Genomic DNA, 17623 nt, shown 5'->3' with positions numbered 1-17623 from the left:
CTAATACAATTGTAGTGGGGGACCTCAACACCCCTCTGTCACAAATAGATAGATCAACTAGACTAAAAATAAGTAATGAAATACTAGAACTCAATTGAACTCTTGAACAAATGAACTTAACAGATATTTACAGAGTCTTCCACCCCACAAAATCAGAATACACACTCTTCTCAGCTGCATATGGGTCATTCTGAAAAATAGACCACATACTCACACATAGAACATGTTTAAGTAAGTGCAAAGGAATTGAAGTTATCCCCTGTATATTATCAGACCATAGTGTGATGAAATTGGAGATCCATAGCAAACGAAATTCTAAAAATTTCATAAACACGTGGAAATTGAACAACACACTTCTGAATAACCAATGGGTCACAGAGGAAATTAAAGAAGAAATCAGACAGTTCCTTCAATTAAATGACAATGACAATACAACATACCGGAATCTATGGGACACAATGAAAGCAGTTTTATGAGGGAAATTCATAGCAGTGAATAGACATATTAGGAAAACAGAACGAGCCCAATTAAACAACCTGATGCCGAACCTCAAGCTTCTAGAAAAAGAAGATCAGGACAACCCCAAAGCTCATACAAGGGAGGAAATTATAAAGATCAGAGGAGAAATCAATGCAATGGAGACTAAGGGAACAATACAAAAAAATCAATGAAGCCAAGAGTTTGTTCTTTGAAAGAATCAACAAAATTGACAAACCTTTAGCCAAGCTTGTCAGAAAAAAGAAAGAAAAGGCCCAAATCTATGCAATTAGGAATGAAAAGGGTGAAATTACAACAGACTCAGCAGAAATCCAGAAGATCACCAATACCTCCTTGCAGAGCCTATATGCCAATAAGATGGACAACACAGAAGAAATGGACAGATTCCTAGATGCATATGAATTACCAAAGTTAAACGAAGAAGACCTAAAAATTCTGAACAACCCAATATCAACCAATGAAATTGAAAATTAATTAAAAACTTATCAACTAAGAAAAGGCCAGGTCCTGATGGCTTCACTGCTGAATTCTACAAGACATTTAGAGAGGAACTGCTGCCACTACTGTTTAAACTCTTCAATGAAATTGAAAGGGAAGCAATACTTCCAAATTCATTCCTGGAAGCAAGCATCACCTTGAGCCCCAAAGCAGAGAAAGACCCAACTGAAAAAGAGAACTATAGACCAATCTCACTAATGAACATAGATGCAAAAATTCTTAATAAGATACTGGCAAACAGAATGCTGAAGATCATCAAGAAGATCATACACCCTAATCAAGTGGAATTCATTCAAGGGATGCAGGGATGGTTCAATATATGAAAATCAATCAATGCAATACATTATATCAATAGAGCCAAGGACAAAAACCATATGATTATCTCCATAGACACAAAAAAGTATTTGACAAAATCCAACATGCATTTATGATAAAAATCCTACAAAAAATTGGAATAGATGGTCTCTACCTCAAACTGATAGAAGCCATCTATGAAAAACCAACAGCCAATATCATACTAAATGGTCAAAAACTGAAATCCTTCACACTCAAATCAGGAACAAGACAAGGATGTCCACTATCACCACTCTTGTTCAATATAGCTCTGGAAACATTAGCCATGGCAATTAGACAGGAGAAAGAAATAAAAAGAATAAAGATAGGAAATGAAGAAGTCAAATTGTCATTATTTGCAGATGACATGATACTCTATATAGAAGACCCCAAGAACTCCACCAAAAGACTTCTAGACTTAATAACCAAATTCAGTAAAGTAGCTGGTTACAAGGTTAACACACAAAAATCAATAGCATTCCTCTACACCAATGAAAGACTCACTGAGAGAGAAATAGAGCAAATAATTCCTTCCACAATAGCATCCAAAAAACTGAAATACCTAGGAATCATCCTAATGAAAGAAATCAAAGACCTCTTCTCTGAAAACTATGGCATTCTGAAAACAGAGATTGAAGATGATATCAGAAAATGGACAGACATCACCTGCTCATGGGTAGGAAGGATTAATATAGTGAAAATGGCCATACTTCCAAAACTGCTATATAGATTTAATGCAATTCCAATTGAGATCACAGCAGCAAACTTCATAGACCTTGAGAAAACAATCCAAAAATTCATTTGGAACAAGAAGAGACCCAGAATAGCAAAAGCAATTCTAGGTAACAGAGACATGGCAGGGGCTATCACAATCCCCAACCTGCAACGCTACTACAAAGATACTGTGATAAAAACACCATGGTACTGGCAAAGAAACAGACCTGAGGACCAGTGGAACAGATTAGAAGATGCAGAAACAATGCCAGACACACTCAGCCATCTCATCTTTGATAAAGGAGCCAAACACTCTCACTGGAGGAAAGATAGCCTCTTTAATAAATGGTGCTGGAAAAATTGGGCTTCAACTTGCCAAAGATTAAAACTAGACCTATATCTCTCACCATGCACTAAACTAAAATCAAAATGGATTAAAGATCTACATATTAAAATAGAAACTCCGAACCAGTTGGAACAGAGGTTAGGTAGAACCCTTGAAGACATCAGGGTAGGAAAAGATTTTATGAACAAAACCTCAGTTGCCCGTGAACTAGCACAAACAATCAACAAGTGGGATCTCTTCTTATTAAAAGGCTTCTGCACAGCAAGAGAAACCACCAGCAGTGTGAAGAGACAACCCACAATGTGGGAGAAAATCTTCACCTGCTCATCCTCAGACAAAGGTCTACTATCTCAAATCTATAAAGAACTTAAAAAGATCAGACCTCCCAAATTTAAAGACCCAATCCAAAAATGGGCAGCTGAAATGAACAGACATTTCTCACACAAAGAAGTAGAAATAGCAAATAAATACATGAAAAAATGTTCAACGTCACTGGTCATTCGAGAGATGCAAATGAAAACAATGCTGAGATTCCACTTCACTCCAGAAAGAATGGCTGCTATCATGAAATCAACCAATAACAAATGCTGGCAGGGCTGTGGGGAAAGAGGAACCCTGCTCCACTGCTGGTGGGAGTTTAGACTGGTGCAAGCACTTTGGAAATCAGTATGGAGATACCTCAAAGAACTAGGACTGGAAGTTCCATTTGACCCCGCTATTCCACTGCTGGGTATCTTCCCCAAAGAATTAAAAGAATCATACCACAGTGATATATGTGTGCCCATGTTCATAGCAGCACAGTTTGTAATAGCTAAAACTTGGAAATAGCCCAAATGCCCATCAACTGGAGACTGGGTAAAGAAAATGTGTTTTTTTTATAAAATGGAGTACTACTCAGCCATAAAAAATGAGAAATTAGAGACATTTATAGCTAAGTGGATGCACATTGAGTCAGTACTCTTAAGTGAAATAAATAGAACACACAGGAATAAATTCTGAATAGTTTCTCTGATGTGAGAAGCTGAAAGTGTAAATAAGGACTAAATGCATAATAGGTAATGTGAAATAGGAAGAGAAGTGGCAAAGGGAAAGGAAGTGGTAGGGCTAGGGGAAAGGATAGAAGGGAATGGGATTAATAGGAGAAAATGGAAAAATAGGAACAAAATCTTTGTAAATAGGGAGGAATGGAGGGGTTGAAGGGAGGGCTGGTCAAGGGTGAAAAATAAGAACCAAGAGAGGCTATGTAAAAGTGCAAATTTCCAATGATGAATGTCATTATATTGTATACCTAAAATGTACCAATGATTAGAATGAATAATCGATAATGTAAAATAGGAAGAAAAGGTCCAAAGGGGTAGGGGTAGTGGGAGGGGCAGGGGAAAGGAAAGAAGGGAAAGAAAAAATGATGAGAAATGGAAAAAATGGAAATAAAGTCTTTGTAAATAGGGAAGGGTGGAGGGGGTGAAGGGAAGGCTAGGAATGGGGAAAAAATAAGAACCAAGATGTATTATGTAAAGGTACAATTCCCAATGAGAAATGCACTTGTGTTGTATACCTACAATGTACCAGTAAAAGAATTTAATAAAAAAAAACAAACCTTTTGACTTCATCTCCCTAATGAGTGTATAATTCAATCTTATTATTGTACTGATTAGTATTTTTCTGATTCTAGATTTGGACACCATTTCTTGCGCTATACTGGCTATTTATCATCTTCTTATGTCTACATTTTAATTGGGTTGTCTATTAATGACCTCTAAGAATTCTTTATATATTCTCCTCATAGGTTATATGCATTGTAAATATGGTCTGTTTAAGGACTACTTTTCATTTTAATGATGTCATTTAAAGTTCTAAATTTTGATGGAATCTCATCAATTTTTTTCTTTTATACATCATGTTTTTTGTATCCTAGGTAGTTCTTGCCTACCCTGAATTCATAAATATTTTCCCTTATAATTTCTTCTTGAAGTTTTATACTTTTAGGCTTTCTTATTTAGGTTCATAGATCCCTTCAATTTATTTTCATGTGTGGAAAAAAAGGGTTGAGATTAAATTTTCATATATGGATACCAGGTGTTCTAGTGTCGTTTGCTGAAGACACTATCTCTTCCTTGGCTCTTGAATCGAGTTTATATTCTATAAAATGCTAATGTTAAATAATCTTTCAAAACTCAGTGGACCATATATGTGTGGTACTATTTCTAGAGTCTCTGTTTTATTCCAATGATCTCTATGTCTTTCCTTACACCAACACTGCCTTGATTACTGTAGCTTTAGAGGAAGTCTTAAAATTAGATACTAAATGTCTTCCAACACTGTTTCCTTTTTCTTTTTACTTTTCTAGGTCCTTTGTAATGCTACATAACATATTAAACATATTAAATTTCAATATCCAGTTCTTCATTTATAGCAAGTATACACAGACCTGACTTTTTATATATACCTTGTGTTTTCTAATCCTGCTAAATTCAAGTACAAGTTCTAGGGGCTCCTAGAGATTTCTTAGTATTTTCTCTGTAGATAATCATTTCATCTACATATGAAGATTTTGCTTCTGCTGTGCCATTCCTATCCTAGTTGTGTCATTTTATTGCCAGACTATTTTGGTTTAGATCTATGTTTCAAAGTCTAATGGACAGATGAAGAGTAGGCATATCTGCCCTTGTTCCCCACTTCAGGGAGAAAGCATTGTATCATCTCCATTCACAGAAGGAGTTTTTGTTGGAAGTATGGAGTACATGTCTTTGATCTGTTGAGAAGGTTCTATTCTACTTCTAGTCTCCTGAGAGCTTTTACCATGAACAGCTGTAGAATTTAGTCCAATACTCTTTCTCCAACTAGTGACAGGATCATATGGCTTTCTCCTTTTCTCTGTTAAAATGATGACTTTTAGGGGTGGATCTTCCAATGCTGAACCAACACTGCCATCCCTATAATAAAACCACTTTCTACATACTGCCAGATCTGACTTCTAAGAGTTTGTATGGTTAAACAAATTTCTATCTATGTTCATACCTTTTTCTTCTACTATCTTTATCCGGTTTTAGGATTAGCACAATGTTGATTTCCTAAAAGGAGGGGAGAAGTGTTCCTTCTTTTTTCTGCTTTAAACGTTTGATATAATTTATCAGTTAAAATGTTTATGAGCCTGCTGTTGTCATATAGGTAGGTTTTCAAGCTAGGAATATACTTTCTTTTATAGGTGCTATTCAAATTTTATATTTCCTCCAGAGTTAGTTTCATTAATTTGTCTTCTTAAGTTACTTCTTAGAAGTTGTCAGATTTATTTCAAAAAAGATTTTTGTAATATGCTTTCTATATCCTTTTAAATTCTGTAAAATCTGTGGTAATGTCTCCTAGATCTTAATATTGTAATTTTTAAAAATGTATAACTGATATTGTATAACAGGAAGAAAAGGTCTAAAAGAGCAGGGGAATTAGGAGGGGTAGGGGAAGGGAAAAAAGGGAAAGGGAAAAATATAGGAGAAAAAAATGGAAACAAGGTCTTTGCAAATAGGGAAGGGTGGAAGGGGTGAAGGGAGGGCAAGGGAAGGGGAAAAAAATAAGAACCAAGAGATTTATGTAATGGTACAAAATCCCAATGATTAATGTAACTGTATTTTATACCTAAAATGTACCAATAAAGTTAATGGGGAAAAAAAAATTCATACAAAAAAAAATATCAAATAAAAATGTAACCATTCATGTGCACATTTATAGGAATCGTTTGTTGACAGAATCTCTAGCCTTTCTTCCACAAGGAGCTGTGTGCTGCTCTCAGTTTGTTTCAAGTGGTACACTAATTGCTCTTCACATTGGATGTCGGTATGCCCAAGTCACAGACTGAAAACAAGAAAGGAGGAAATGCCCTGCATGTGTTGTACTCTTTCTCAAAGTGTTTGTTCCTCTGTCTCCAATCAGACTCCAGTCCTAATTAAGCCATCAGCTTCTTATCCATGGAAAACAGAAAGCACTTGAATTTAAGAGGTTTGAATGCTTGCATCAGAATGATACGTTATTCGTTAGAAATAGTTTTAGCTTCCTTCACAGTGACCTTCTAAGGAGAAACTATGTGGCACAGACAATATTTTTATTCTATTTTAAAAGCCATAGTCACTGCAACTTTTGAAACTACAAAAAAAGATCTGATTCATTTGCTAGAATGTCTTTTCACATATATCCTTCCTCTGCTCCTGTACTTATTGTAATGTATTTTAAATAATAGCATATTTGTTATTATATGAATTTAATGTTTGAATTGTTACAATATATAAATGCTTTTTAGACTAAAAAAAGTTTTTAAAAAGTCTGTTTTAAGAATGAAATTATTGATTATAGGACAGACAAGCCCAGCATCAAAAATTCAAGATGGTTTATAGAGATAAAATCACTTTATTGTGAAACAAGAAAACTTTCCTGAAACATAATAGAAACTCAAATCTGTGACTAAACCATTTCCTAAAAATAGAAATAGCTCCAATTAAATTATCAGAGAGGCTATAAGTCAGAGCATTCTTACAGTTCACAAACATCATATGACCTATGTGAAGGAAAGATTTTAAAACAGGAATTTGGCTCAGAAGAGACAATTGATTCCCAGAGCATTCATTTATGAAGACAGTATCAAGGGAAATAAAAACTATCTCTTCTCTACCCTTTTTGTTATTTGGAGTGTGTGAGAATCCGTGCACACATGCATGCAGATTTTATTTCAGATTACACACCTTAGAAATAAAGAGTAACTGATAAATTTCATAGAGATATCTCCTTTTCTGAGATACTGCTTTTTCTGAGGGCTGTGAAATTACATTAAAGAGCAACAACCATCTTTTCTTTCCAGTCAACTGAAGAGAATGCTTTGTGAGTGACTGAAATATCCTTGGCTTTTAAATCAAAGCATCTAAAAGTGTTCCTATTTCTGAGCATGGTATTTTACCGTACCAGTTAGAGTATTGCAGTACATTAACTATTAAGCAAGTTTTGGCCTTGTCTTCAGCTATATCAATGGAATACATTTTATGAGTAAAAATAGAATGGAATTAATTCATTCTCACTGTGATAAAATACAATCCAGGTAGGACTCTTGATTACTAGATATTATGTGCACATTCAAATGAAAGAGAAGATTCTCATGAATAATGATAGTAGATATGTCATAATTCACAGTCCAATTCATTAAATTTCAAAAAAAGTTAACCATTTTCACTGCTTAGTTTCCCATGCATGTTTATTTTCATAATTTGATTCACTCAATTGTACTTTTAGTGTGACTTACTGGGAATTAGAGTCACAAATTTTTATTTCTGACAATGTAAGTCTTTGGAAATAACATCATTTTAGCTATATCAAACACCATTATGGAATAAATGGCTTGGGAAGATAGTACTCTTTGGGAGGAATTAAAGGTCAAGAATATAATAATTTTTATTGTGAATTTAGAAAAAAATCAAATATGTTGCACAGTTAGACCAAACATTTCATATAGTCTTTTGAAAACAAAATATATGCTCATAAGCATTTATAGGTCAGATGACACTATAAAGGACCACCTTGGAATCCTCTCTAAAATAATCTGTGGATTCTATATTCTTAGAACTGAATTTATTTTCAAAGCTTCCTAAGGGTGTTGATCAGCAAATAAAACTGAAACTTAATCTTAGGTCTATAAACAAACTACAATGAGAGAACTGAAACTATAAAGTTTATAGATGAAAACAAAAAGAAAATCTTGTGATCATCATTTAGGCAGAAATGACTGAGATATGATCCCAAAAGCAAAATCTATACAAGTTAAAACAGATTCATCTTTTTTTTTTTTAATAAGAGAGCTTGTGCTATTGGAAAGAAACTAATAATAGAATTAACAGACAAGCCATAAACTGGAGAAATCTTTTCAAATGAGACAGATAAAGGTCTTCTATCTAGAATATAGATACAGATAGATACAGGTTTTAAGTTACATAGATTTTTCAAATGCTAATACCCAAAACCAAACATCCGAAACTCGTAAACATTGATCCCAGTAGTGCAAAATGATAGTCACTTTGGAAAATATCTTGGTTATTTCTTATAAAGTTATCATATGCTCACCACACAGCTCAGCAATCTGAATTTTAGACATTACTTAAATACATTTAAAAACCTGTATGCAGTTATTTAAAGTGACTTTATTTGTAATTATCAAAGGTAGAACAATATAAATATCATTCAGCTGGCAAATAGATAAACTGTAGTGTTTTCAAACAATGGAGTATTATTCAACAGGTAAGAAAAAGATGATTCACTCAAGAAAAACATGAATTAATCTAAAGTGCATCAATCTAAGTGAAGAAAGCCAGACCCAAAAAAGTATACATGGACTACAGCTAAATTTATGTGATATTCTGGAAAAAAGGAAATAGAAGTTTATGCATCTGACTATAGTTCCAGAATCATGCTTTTATAAAATAATATTAAAATAATAAAAATGAAAACAAAAGGTGACAATGATAATAATAATAATACCACCTTAAAGTTGTGTGATATTGTATGGGTTTCAAAGGCATTTTATTTTTATTTTCTGCTTTTCTTCTCACACTTCTGGTGATTTGTATAAATCTGAACCATTTGTTTAAAGGAATTCTACATGTTGCTTCCATTGCTTCATTTCCATTTTATAACTCAGTAACAATGATGTAGCGTTATTACCAACATGTCTATTCTCTCAGTGTTTGTACAACTTAAGGGGAAGTACTTATGCATCAAAACAGAACTTGTATTTGGACTTTGACTGAAAATTAGGAAATAATATGCATAAAGCAGTTAATTTAGTAGTGCTGTCCTAAGCAAGTATTAAAACTTGAAAGATAATGCAATGACTAAAGCCAGGTGAAAAATACAAGGAGCTGTATGTTTTCAAAAATCTATACTTAGGAGCTAACTTATGGCTGACCTAATCCCTCAAGCTATATGAATTGTGATACATTTTCTCAATGTCAGATTTTTTTGGTGGGGGTTGTACTGGGGATTGAACTCAAGTCCTTGAAGCAGGTGGTGAAACCACTGAGCTAAATCCCCAGCCCAATTTTCAATATCATATTAGAATTTGTGTCTACAGCAACCCAAATGTTTGAGCTCATTCTGAAAAATAATATTCGACCTTAATGAAGAGGATCTTTATTCCTTACAATTATATCCACTCATGTTTTTAGATATTCTCAGCTCCTTTAATTACAAAATTTAAAACTTGTCTTGATTTTTTTTAATTTATCTACATTTGAGTTCCCACCAAAAAAATTGTGAGATACACTATTTATGCACATGGATTGCCTTTTTTCAAATAGATATCACAAATGGGTTTCTAGCAAAAGCTTGAAGGATCCATACTTATATATATATATATGTATACATGTATGAATATAAATAACACTTGGCACACTGTTACATTTACATAGACTGTGTTTACTTCTACTTTTTTCATAAGCGTATATGGAATTTCCATGATGGTGTTGTTTTAAGGATAATAGAAAGCAAACACTTTCTGGCCTTGCAATTAAATCACCAAGCATGAAGATGCCTAAACATATCAAGTGACAACACAGCCTTGCTACAAGGTAACTATTCCAACATCTGCAGGTCTGAAGTTAATCATGACTCCAGCAAGAGCATCCTTCTCATGTGATGCTTGAGAGAGGCGCTAATTAATCATTAAATGGCCTTACATTATACAGGGATGGTTCTGTTTGAAAGCAACAAGAGTAGGGCACAGCAGCAGTAGCTGTAGTAACAGCAGCAGCTCCAAATATGAAACGTGACAGGGAAAATGTGGATTACTGAAGCTCTTGACAAGATTATGGTTTGGAAGTAATACTCACATTGTTTAATAAATAAGCACCTAACCTCACTTTCTTGATTGATGGGTTACATTGGCCACTCGCCAGAAGTGTTTTCTAATTTGCACCAATGGGAGCTAAATTTTCCTTGATTGTGGATCTGTAAGCTCTGGAGACTTTCTACTTTACATCATGATGGGATATGATATCTTAGAAGCAGTATTTTCCAGCAGTCTCATCTTTACAACTGAGACATCATACACTATTTGAGAGCTTACATCCAATCACTCCACGCAATGTCTACTCTGAGAAATATTCAAGTAGGTTAGTTAGACTATCATGATGATAATGTACTCCCCTAAAATATTTTCACTCACTCATTTTGTGTGTTTATTGTTAGAAGTTTGGAAAACAGCCCTTGTTGCTGTGCTACTTTCTATCTATCATGAACTGTTTCTCCTCTGCGGTGCCTGTCTGCCATGTCACCCGGCCCCAGAGCCAGCCAATGATGGGCTGAAACCTCAAACTAGAACAAGGGGAATGCACAGACTTGAAACATGACTTTGGATACCAACCAAAAAGTGATCACTACTCCTCCTCCTAGTATGCCTCACAAAGAGAGATTTTTTGACCGAATTAATGAAAATGATCCAGAATACATTCGGGAGAGAAACATGTCTCCTGATCTATAACAAGACTTCAATATGATGGAGCAGAGGAAGCGAGTTACTCAGGTTCTACAGAGTCCTGCCTTTGGGGAAGACCTGGAATGCCTTATTCAAGAACAGATGAAGAAAGACCACAACCCAATTGGATTAATAGCATTACAACAGATTGTAGATTACATCACGACCAATTCTTTCTCGGGCTTTTCTTCACCTCCACTCAGTCTTGACATCATAACACTTATTAATGACCTTCTGGGTACAGATACATCCTTATATGTGAAAGAAGAAAAACTTACTTGTTTTAAACTTGCCAGCCTGTACAGACTTGCAGATTTGTTTGGATGGGCTCACCTGGCAAATGCATCTCAATAATCGTAAGTAATACATACATCAAATACATACATCTCAGTAAGAATAAGTAAGGAGCAAGACCACATTATAATAATTCCCAGAGGCCTATCTTTTTCCAAAGCCACAGCTTTGGTAAAAGTCAATATAATAGAAGTGGTTGACTAGGGAAGTACTAATTTGAAAATTGACCATACAGGATTCAATCCCCATGCTGCAACCTATTCAGCACATCCTGATGTTAAGTGTGTGATATACATCCACACCCTTGCTACACCAGCTGTGTCTTCCATGAAGTATGGGATCCTTCCAATTTCCCAGGAGTCCCTTATCCTGGGAGACATCGCCTATTATGACTACCAGGGATCACTTGATGAACAGGAGGAGAGAATTCAACTGCAGAAAGTTCTGGGACCAAGTTGTAAGGTGCTGGTACTCAGGAATCATGGAGTGAAAGCACTTGGAGAAACAGTTGAAGAGGCTTTTCATTATATTTTTAATGTGCAGATAGCCTGTGAGATTCAGGTGTGGCCATCAGCAAGCTCAGGTGGAGTAAACGATCTGTTTGTCCTAGATCTTCAGAACTATAAAGCTTTCACTCACACTATAGCAGCAGCTGGAGGAGGAGGGGTAAACATGGATTCCCAGAAGAAATGGAAGGTTAGAAAAGTTGAATTTGAAGGGCTGATGAGGACTCTGGATAATGTGAGGTATAGAACAGCCTATGCTTACAGGCATCCTCTCATTCGAGAGAAGCCTCGACGCAAGAGTGATGTGGAAATCCCAGCAACTGTGACTGCTTTTTCCTTTGAAAACCACACAGTGCCACTCTCTGCTTTCAAGTACATGGCACAGAGATAGCAGCATGAGAAAACGAGATGGCTGAACTCACCCAATATCTACATGAAAGTAAATGTGCCTGAGGGGTCTCACAATGGGGAGACCAGCCCCAGGACCAAAATCACATGGATGAAAGCAGAGGATTCTTCTGAAGTTAGTAGTGGAACACCTATCAAAATTGAAGATCCCAATCAGTTTGTTCCTTTAAACACAAACCCAAATGAGGTTCTAGAAAAAAGAAACAAATTCGAGAGCAAAACCTATATGACTTGAAAACAGCAGGATCACAATCTCAGTTGCTTGCTGGAATTGTTATGGATAAACCTCCATCTATGATGCAATTTGAAGATGATGACCTTGGCCGGCCAGCTCCTCCCAAACCATTCAGTCATCTCACATGGGCTTGGTATCAAAGAGGGGCTAGGGCCATATTAAAGGTTTATCTAGATTCATATTTGAACCTTATAATGTATTTTTCTCTTAGCACTGCTAATGAATGAAAAAAATCTCATAAGGTAACCAAATGAGAAGGAAAAGAATGAAAAAGAAAGTGAAAAACCAAGGGAACAAAAGATGGGATGTGAAAAGAAGAATTCTTGTTTGATAATAAATCCTATTTGTGATAGAATATATATCATGACTTACTGAAAACATGTCCCAAGTTTCTAAAATCCTGCTCCTCTGCCAAAATCAATATCTTGGTTGATATTTCAGTTTTAAAAGGGTCAGTCCTTCTGAGTTGTTTATCTTTAGAGGGCAGCACTAGATGAAATCAGTAGGTCTAATCCCTAAGAAAACTACCACTTCTTGATTTTTACAATGTTTTTAATCTTTTTAGTTAACTTTCTAATGTAAATGCAAATTTAAACCTAGACTTCATGTAGTTTTCCCCTTTTTCGCAAGTGATGTCGCAAATCAATGTAAAATCAAAGATCCCAAATGGTCAGTGGGTAAAAATAATCCAAAGTGTTCTGAAAGGTGAGTTAGCATGCAAGATGTTGCACGACTCGCAGTGTGTTCTGGGGAGATTCTGTCTGTCTGTGTGTGTGCTGCAGAGCTGACACGGAGCCTGGGACATCACTCTGGAACTCTACTGGAGGAACAGTACTGGAATCAGTGTTTTCATCTTAGTGGAAACTTTCAATTGCTTAACTGTGTATTTGAGGATTATTTTATGTTCTACATCATTTATGTTGTATTACAATGTATGTAGAAACAGTAACCTGTGAACTATACCTTTCCATAACTTTTTAAATATATATATATATATAATGATTGCAATGTGCATAAATATTTTTAAAGTAACCATAAACTATTGAACCTTTTGCTAATGCCTCTATTTACTTGCTTTAACATAATGAATGAGCCAATGAACTTCTATGTCCTGTGGAAAATGTATAAATGTTATCTGATATTGCTTAGATGTTATGCTAATTAATGTTAATTCACAAATAAATAGTATTTTAAGTATGAAAAGAAATTTGGAAAACATAGAAGTAATCACAGACCAAAACAAGAATTTTCAACAGGCACTAGTATTAACATTCTGATAATATATATATAATATATAATATGTATTATAATATGTATTTATATATTATATAATATATTATATATTATATGTATTATAATATGTATTTATATATTATATAATATATTATATATTATATGTATTATAATATGTATTTATATATTATATAATATATTATAAATATTATATAATATATGTATATATACTAGTTTTAGTTTTGTTTCCTGTCACAGAAATATCAAACCCTGACTGGGGCTTACAGTATGCCAATCACTCCACTAAGTGCATTACATATATCATCTTTCTTAGTTTTCACAACCCTATACAATAATGTTTTAGTCTGTTATTTATTGTTATAATGAAATATACAAAGTTAGGAATTTTGACAGGAAGACATCTGTCCAGCTCACAGTTTAGAAGGCTGAAAGTGAAAGATCAGGCAGGCCCATAGTCCTCCTCTCCTCTGGTGAGAGTCCCCTTGGCTGCCATGCTGCATGGTGGATGAGATCATGGCAGGAGTGCATGCAAATGGGAGCGATCTCATGGGAAGACAGGAAGACAGAGAGCGATGTAGGGGCCACGCTTGCTCCTTTTTAACAACTCCCTCTCATGGGAACAAACTGGGCCCTGAACAAACTACACCAATCTCTTCCAAGTATAACACCTCCCCAGTGACATAATTACCTTACAATGGGCCCAACCTCTGAAACATTCAACCAGCTCTTCCTTCTGTCATATGGGGAACCAAGAACCTGCAACTTTGGGGACACGCTCGAAGCAGATCCAAACCATAGCAGGAACTATTATTACTCTAATTTTTATATCGGTGAACTGGGGCACAGAGAAGCATTCTATGCCAGTATGATTATTTCATGACAGAACTTGGACTTTTTATCTCACAGACATAATTTGGTGTGGTTTCTCTCACACAAATACATATCTATATTGTAATTGCCCCAAGAAATGGCAAGGCCACTATGACAAGAAATCTAGAATTTCTCATAGCTCTGCTGTGCACATATTCTCAAGACACCTGGTCCACTGAAGTTGCTCTCCTTGATGCTTGTTGCTTCTACTTACTGGGAGAGAAAAAATTCTGACTTAGTTTTTCTGCCACTGCTGCCTGATGGCCACTTCTACTTCATGTTGTTTCTTTCAGCAATATCCTTGGTTACCCTTTAAGTAGATATGATTTTGGCCTTGGAAATTCAGAGATCAGCCATGATATTCACCAATAATAAGAAATAAAATATTGATATGCCAAAACAGTACACTCAGTAAAATAATTCATTTAAAGTACATGTACTCTTATCATTCTATTTATTAAAAAGTCTAGAAATGAAAACCAATCTATAGTGAAATAAATGATTGAGATCAGTGGTTTGCCGGGAACTGGTATAAGGAGTATGAGATTACAAATTTCTGGGAAGAAACTTTGGAGATAATGAATATATTCTTCAACTTGATTGTGGTGCTGTTTTCATATATGCGCACATGGAAAAACTTACGTTATTTAAAAGTACATGCAATCTGTACTGTTTTAATTATTCTTAAACAGATTTTGTTTTAAAATTATAAGACAAAATTCAGTGGCTCCCAGGTTTCTCTTCCACTTTGACCGTGTCATCCATGTTATGCTGCAGTGGTTTAATTTTTCACTGATTTGGCTTTTGTTTCTCTCCTAACATCTTTTAACATGCTATAGGCAGGTTTATTGCAAATTCATGAAAATGAAATTACACATAGCTCAGATAGCTTCAGATAGCTCTTTCCAAAGAATGATATGTAATTTAGGTTTATAATATTTTTATTCTGTACATTACTATGCACAGTATTACATAAGCATCAAATGCCACAAATCCTAGATTGCCTCCTGGCTGAATTTCTCTTGAGTATTATTGTAAGTAATTAAATGATTCAGTCAAGGAAATAATGCCAAGTTGTTTTTCAAGGTGGTTGCTCCAATTTTAATACCACCCAGTGAGATAAAAATGTATCTGAAATCCCATTGCACTGTATCTTTATTGGCATTTAGTTTTTCAGACTCAGTTTAAACTGTGTCTGGTAATTATCTAGATCCTCTACAGATTCATTTATATAGTCTTTTGGTTGTTTTTTTTTTTATTTTGGAGAATAATGTTTTGTCTGCTTTTATGACATTATTTAAAAGTGATGGACATTGCATGTGAAAAACAGTAGATAATTTGTCCCAAAATAATTTTAAATTCCCCCAAAGAAGATTCAATTTACCTCTTATAGATAGTCCTGGAGGTGGGGGGGGGGGTCCCTTAATCTGTTTTAGTTGCTATAATGAAATACCAAAAACTAGAAGGTTTATAAATAACACAAAGTTGTTTCTGGAAACTAGGAATTCTGAAATTCTGGAAACTAGGAAGTCTAAGATCAAAGAGCTGGTAAGTTTGGTATTTGGTGAGTGTCCACCTCTGATTTGTGACTAACCTGGCCATCTTCTTGGTGTGTTTTGTATGGCAAAGGGGAAGAGAGCTCTGTGGGGTCTCTTTTATAAGGGCATTTAAATAGTCCCATTTAGGATGTCTCTTCTAATAATCACTTCTCAAAGGGCCCACCTATAAATAACATTTTGGAGATTAGGTTTTCACACATGCACTTAGGAAGACACATATGTGCCTTTTATAACACATATAACAATCAGAATTTTGAGGGTTCCAAACCAAGCTTCATTAGTTGAGAGAGCTGCTTATGCCTCATATGCAGCCCATCAGCCCTCTTAAACCTCCATCAGATGGTCTCTACCTCAAACTGATAGAAGCCATCTATGAAAAGCCAACAGCCAATATCATACTAAATGGTCAAAAACTGAAATCCTTCACACTCAAATCAGGAACAAGACAAGGATGTCCACTATCACCACTCTTGTTCAATATAGTTCTGGAAACATTAGCCATGGCAATTAGACAAGAGAAAGAAATAAAAGGAATAAAGATAGGAAATGAAGAAGTCAAATTGTCATTATTTGCAGATGACATGATACTCTATGTGGAAGACCCCAAGAACTCCACCAAAAGCCTTCTAGACTTAATAACCAAATTCAGTAAAGTAGCTGGTTACAAGGTTAACACACAAAAATCAATAGCATTCCTCTACACCAATGAAAGACTCACTGAGAGAGAAATAGGGCAAATAATTCCTTTCACAATAGCATCCAAAAAGCTGAACTACCTAGGAATCACCCTAATGAAAGAAATCAAAGACCTCTTCTCTGAAAACTATGGCATTCTGAAAACAGAGATTGAAGATGATATCAGAAAATGGACAGACATCCCCTGCTCCTGGGTAGGAAGGATTAATATAGTGAAAATGGTCATACTTCCAAAACTGCTACATAGATTTAATGCAATTCCAGTTGAGATCCCAGCAGCATACTTCATAGACCTTGAGAAAACAATCCAAAAATTCATTTGGAACAAGAAGAGACCCAGAATAGCAAAAGCAATTCTAGGTAACAGAGACATGGCAGGGGCTATCACAATCCCCAACCTGCAACTCTACTACAAAGATACTGTGATAAAAACACCATGGTACTGGCAAAGAAACAGACCTGAGGACCAGTGGAACAGATTAGAAGATGCAGAAACAATGCCAGACACACTCAGCCATCTCATCTTCGACAAAGGAGCCAAACACCCTCACTGGAGGAAAGATAGCTTTGGGCTTCAACTTCCCAAAGATTAAAACTAGACCTGTATCTCTCATCATGCACTAAACTAAAATCAAAATGGATTAAAGATCTAAATAATAAAATAGAAACTCCGAACCAGTTGGAACAGAGGTTAGGTAGAACCCTTGAAGACATCAGGGTAGGAAAAGATTTTATGAACAAAAGCTCAGTTGCCCGTGAACTAGCACAAACAATCAACAAGTGGGATCTCTTCTTATTAAAAGGCTTCTGCAGAGCAAGAGAAACCACCAGCAGTGTGAAGAGACAACCCACAATGTGGGAAAAAATCTTCACCTGCTCTTCCTCAGACAAAGGTCTACTATCTCAAATCTA

At 35.3% G+C, this 17623-nt stretch overlaps 1 pseudogene; it reads left to right on the top strand.

Annotated features, from left to right (window-relative positions):
• Positions 1–10754: 10754 nt before the first annotated feature.
• LOC101711647 (gamma-adducin pseudogene) lies at positions 10755–12901 on the top strand (annotated as a pseudogene).
• Positions 12902–17623: the final 4722 nt, after the last annotated feature.

Source organism: Heterocephalus glaber, unplaced genomic scaffold, assembly GCF_053883595.1.
Source record: "Heterocephalus glaber isolate CG9 unplaced genomic scaffold, H.glaber_assembly_v1.0 deba00001550, whole genome shotgun sequence".
In the NCBI taxonomy this organism is placed as follows: Eukaryota; Metazoa; Chordata; class Mammalia; order Rodentia; family Bathyergidae; genus Heterocephalus; species Heterocephalus glaber.
This window is presented reverse-complemented; position numbering and strand designations above follow the sequence as displayed.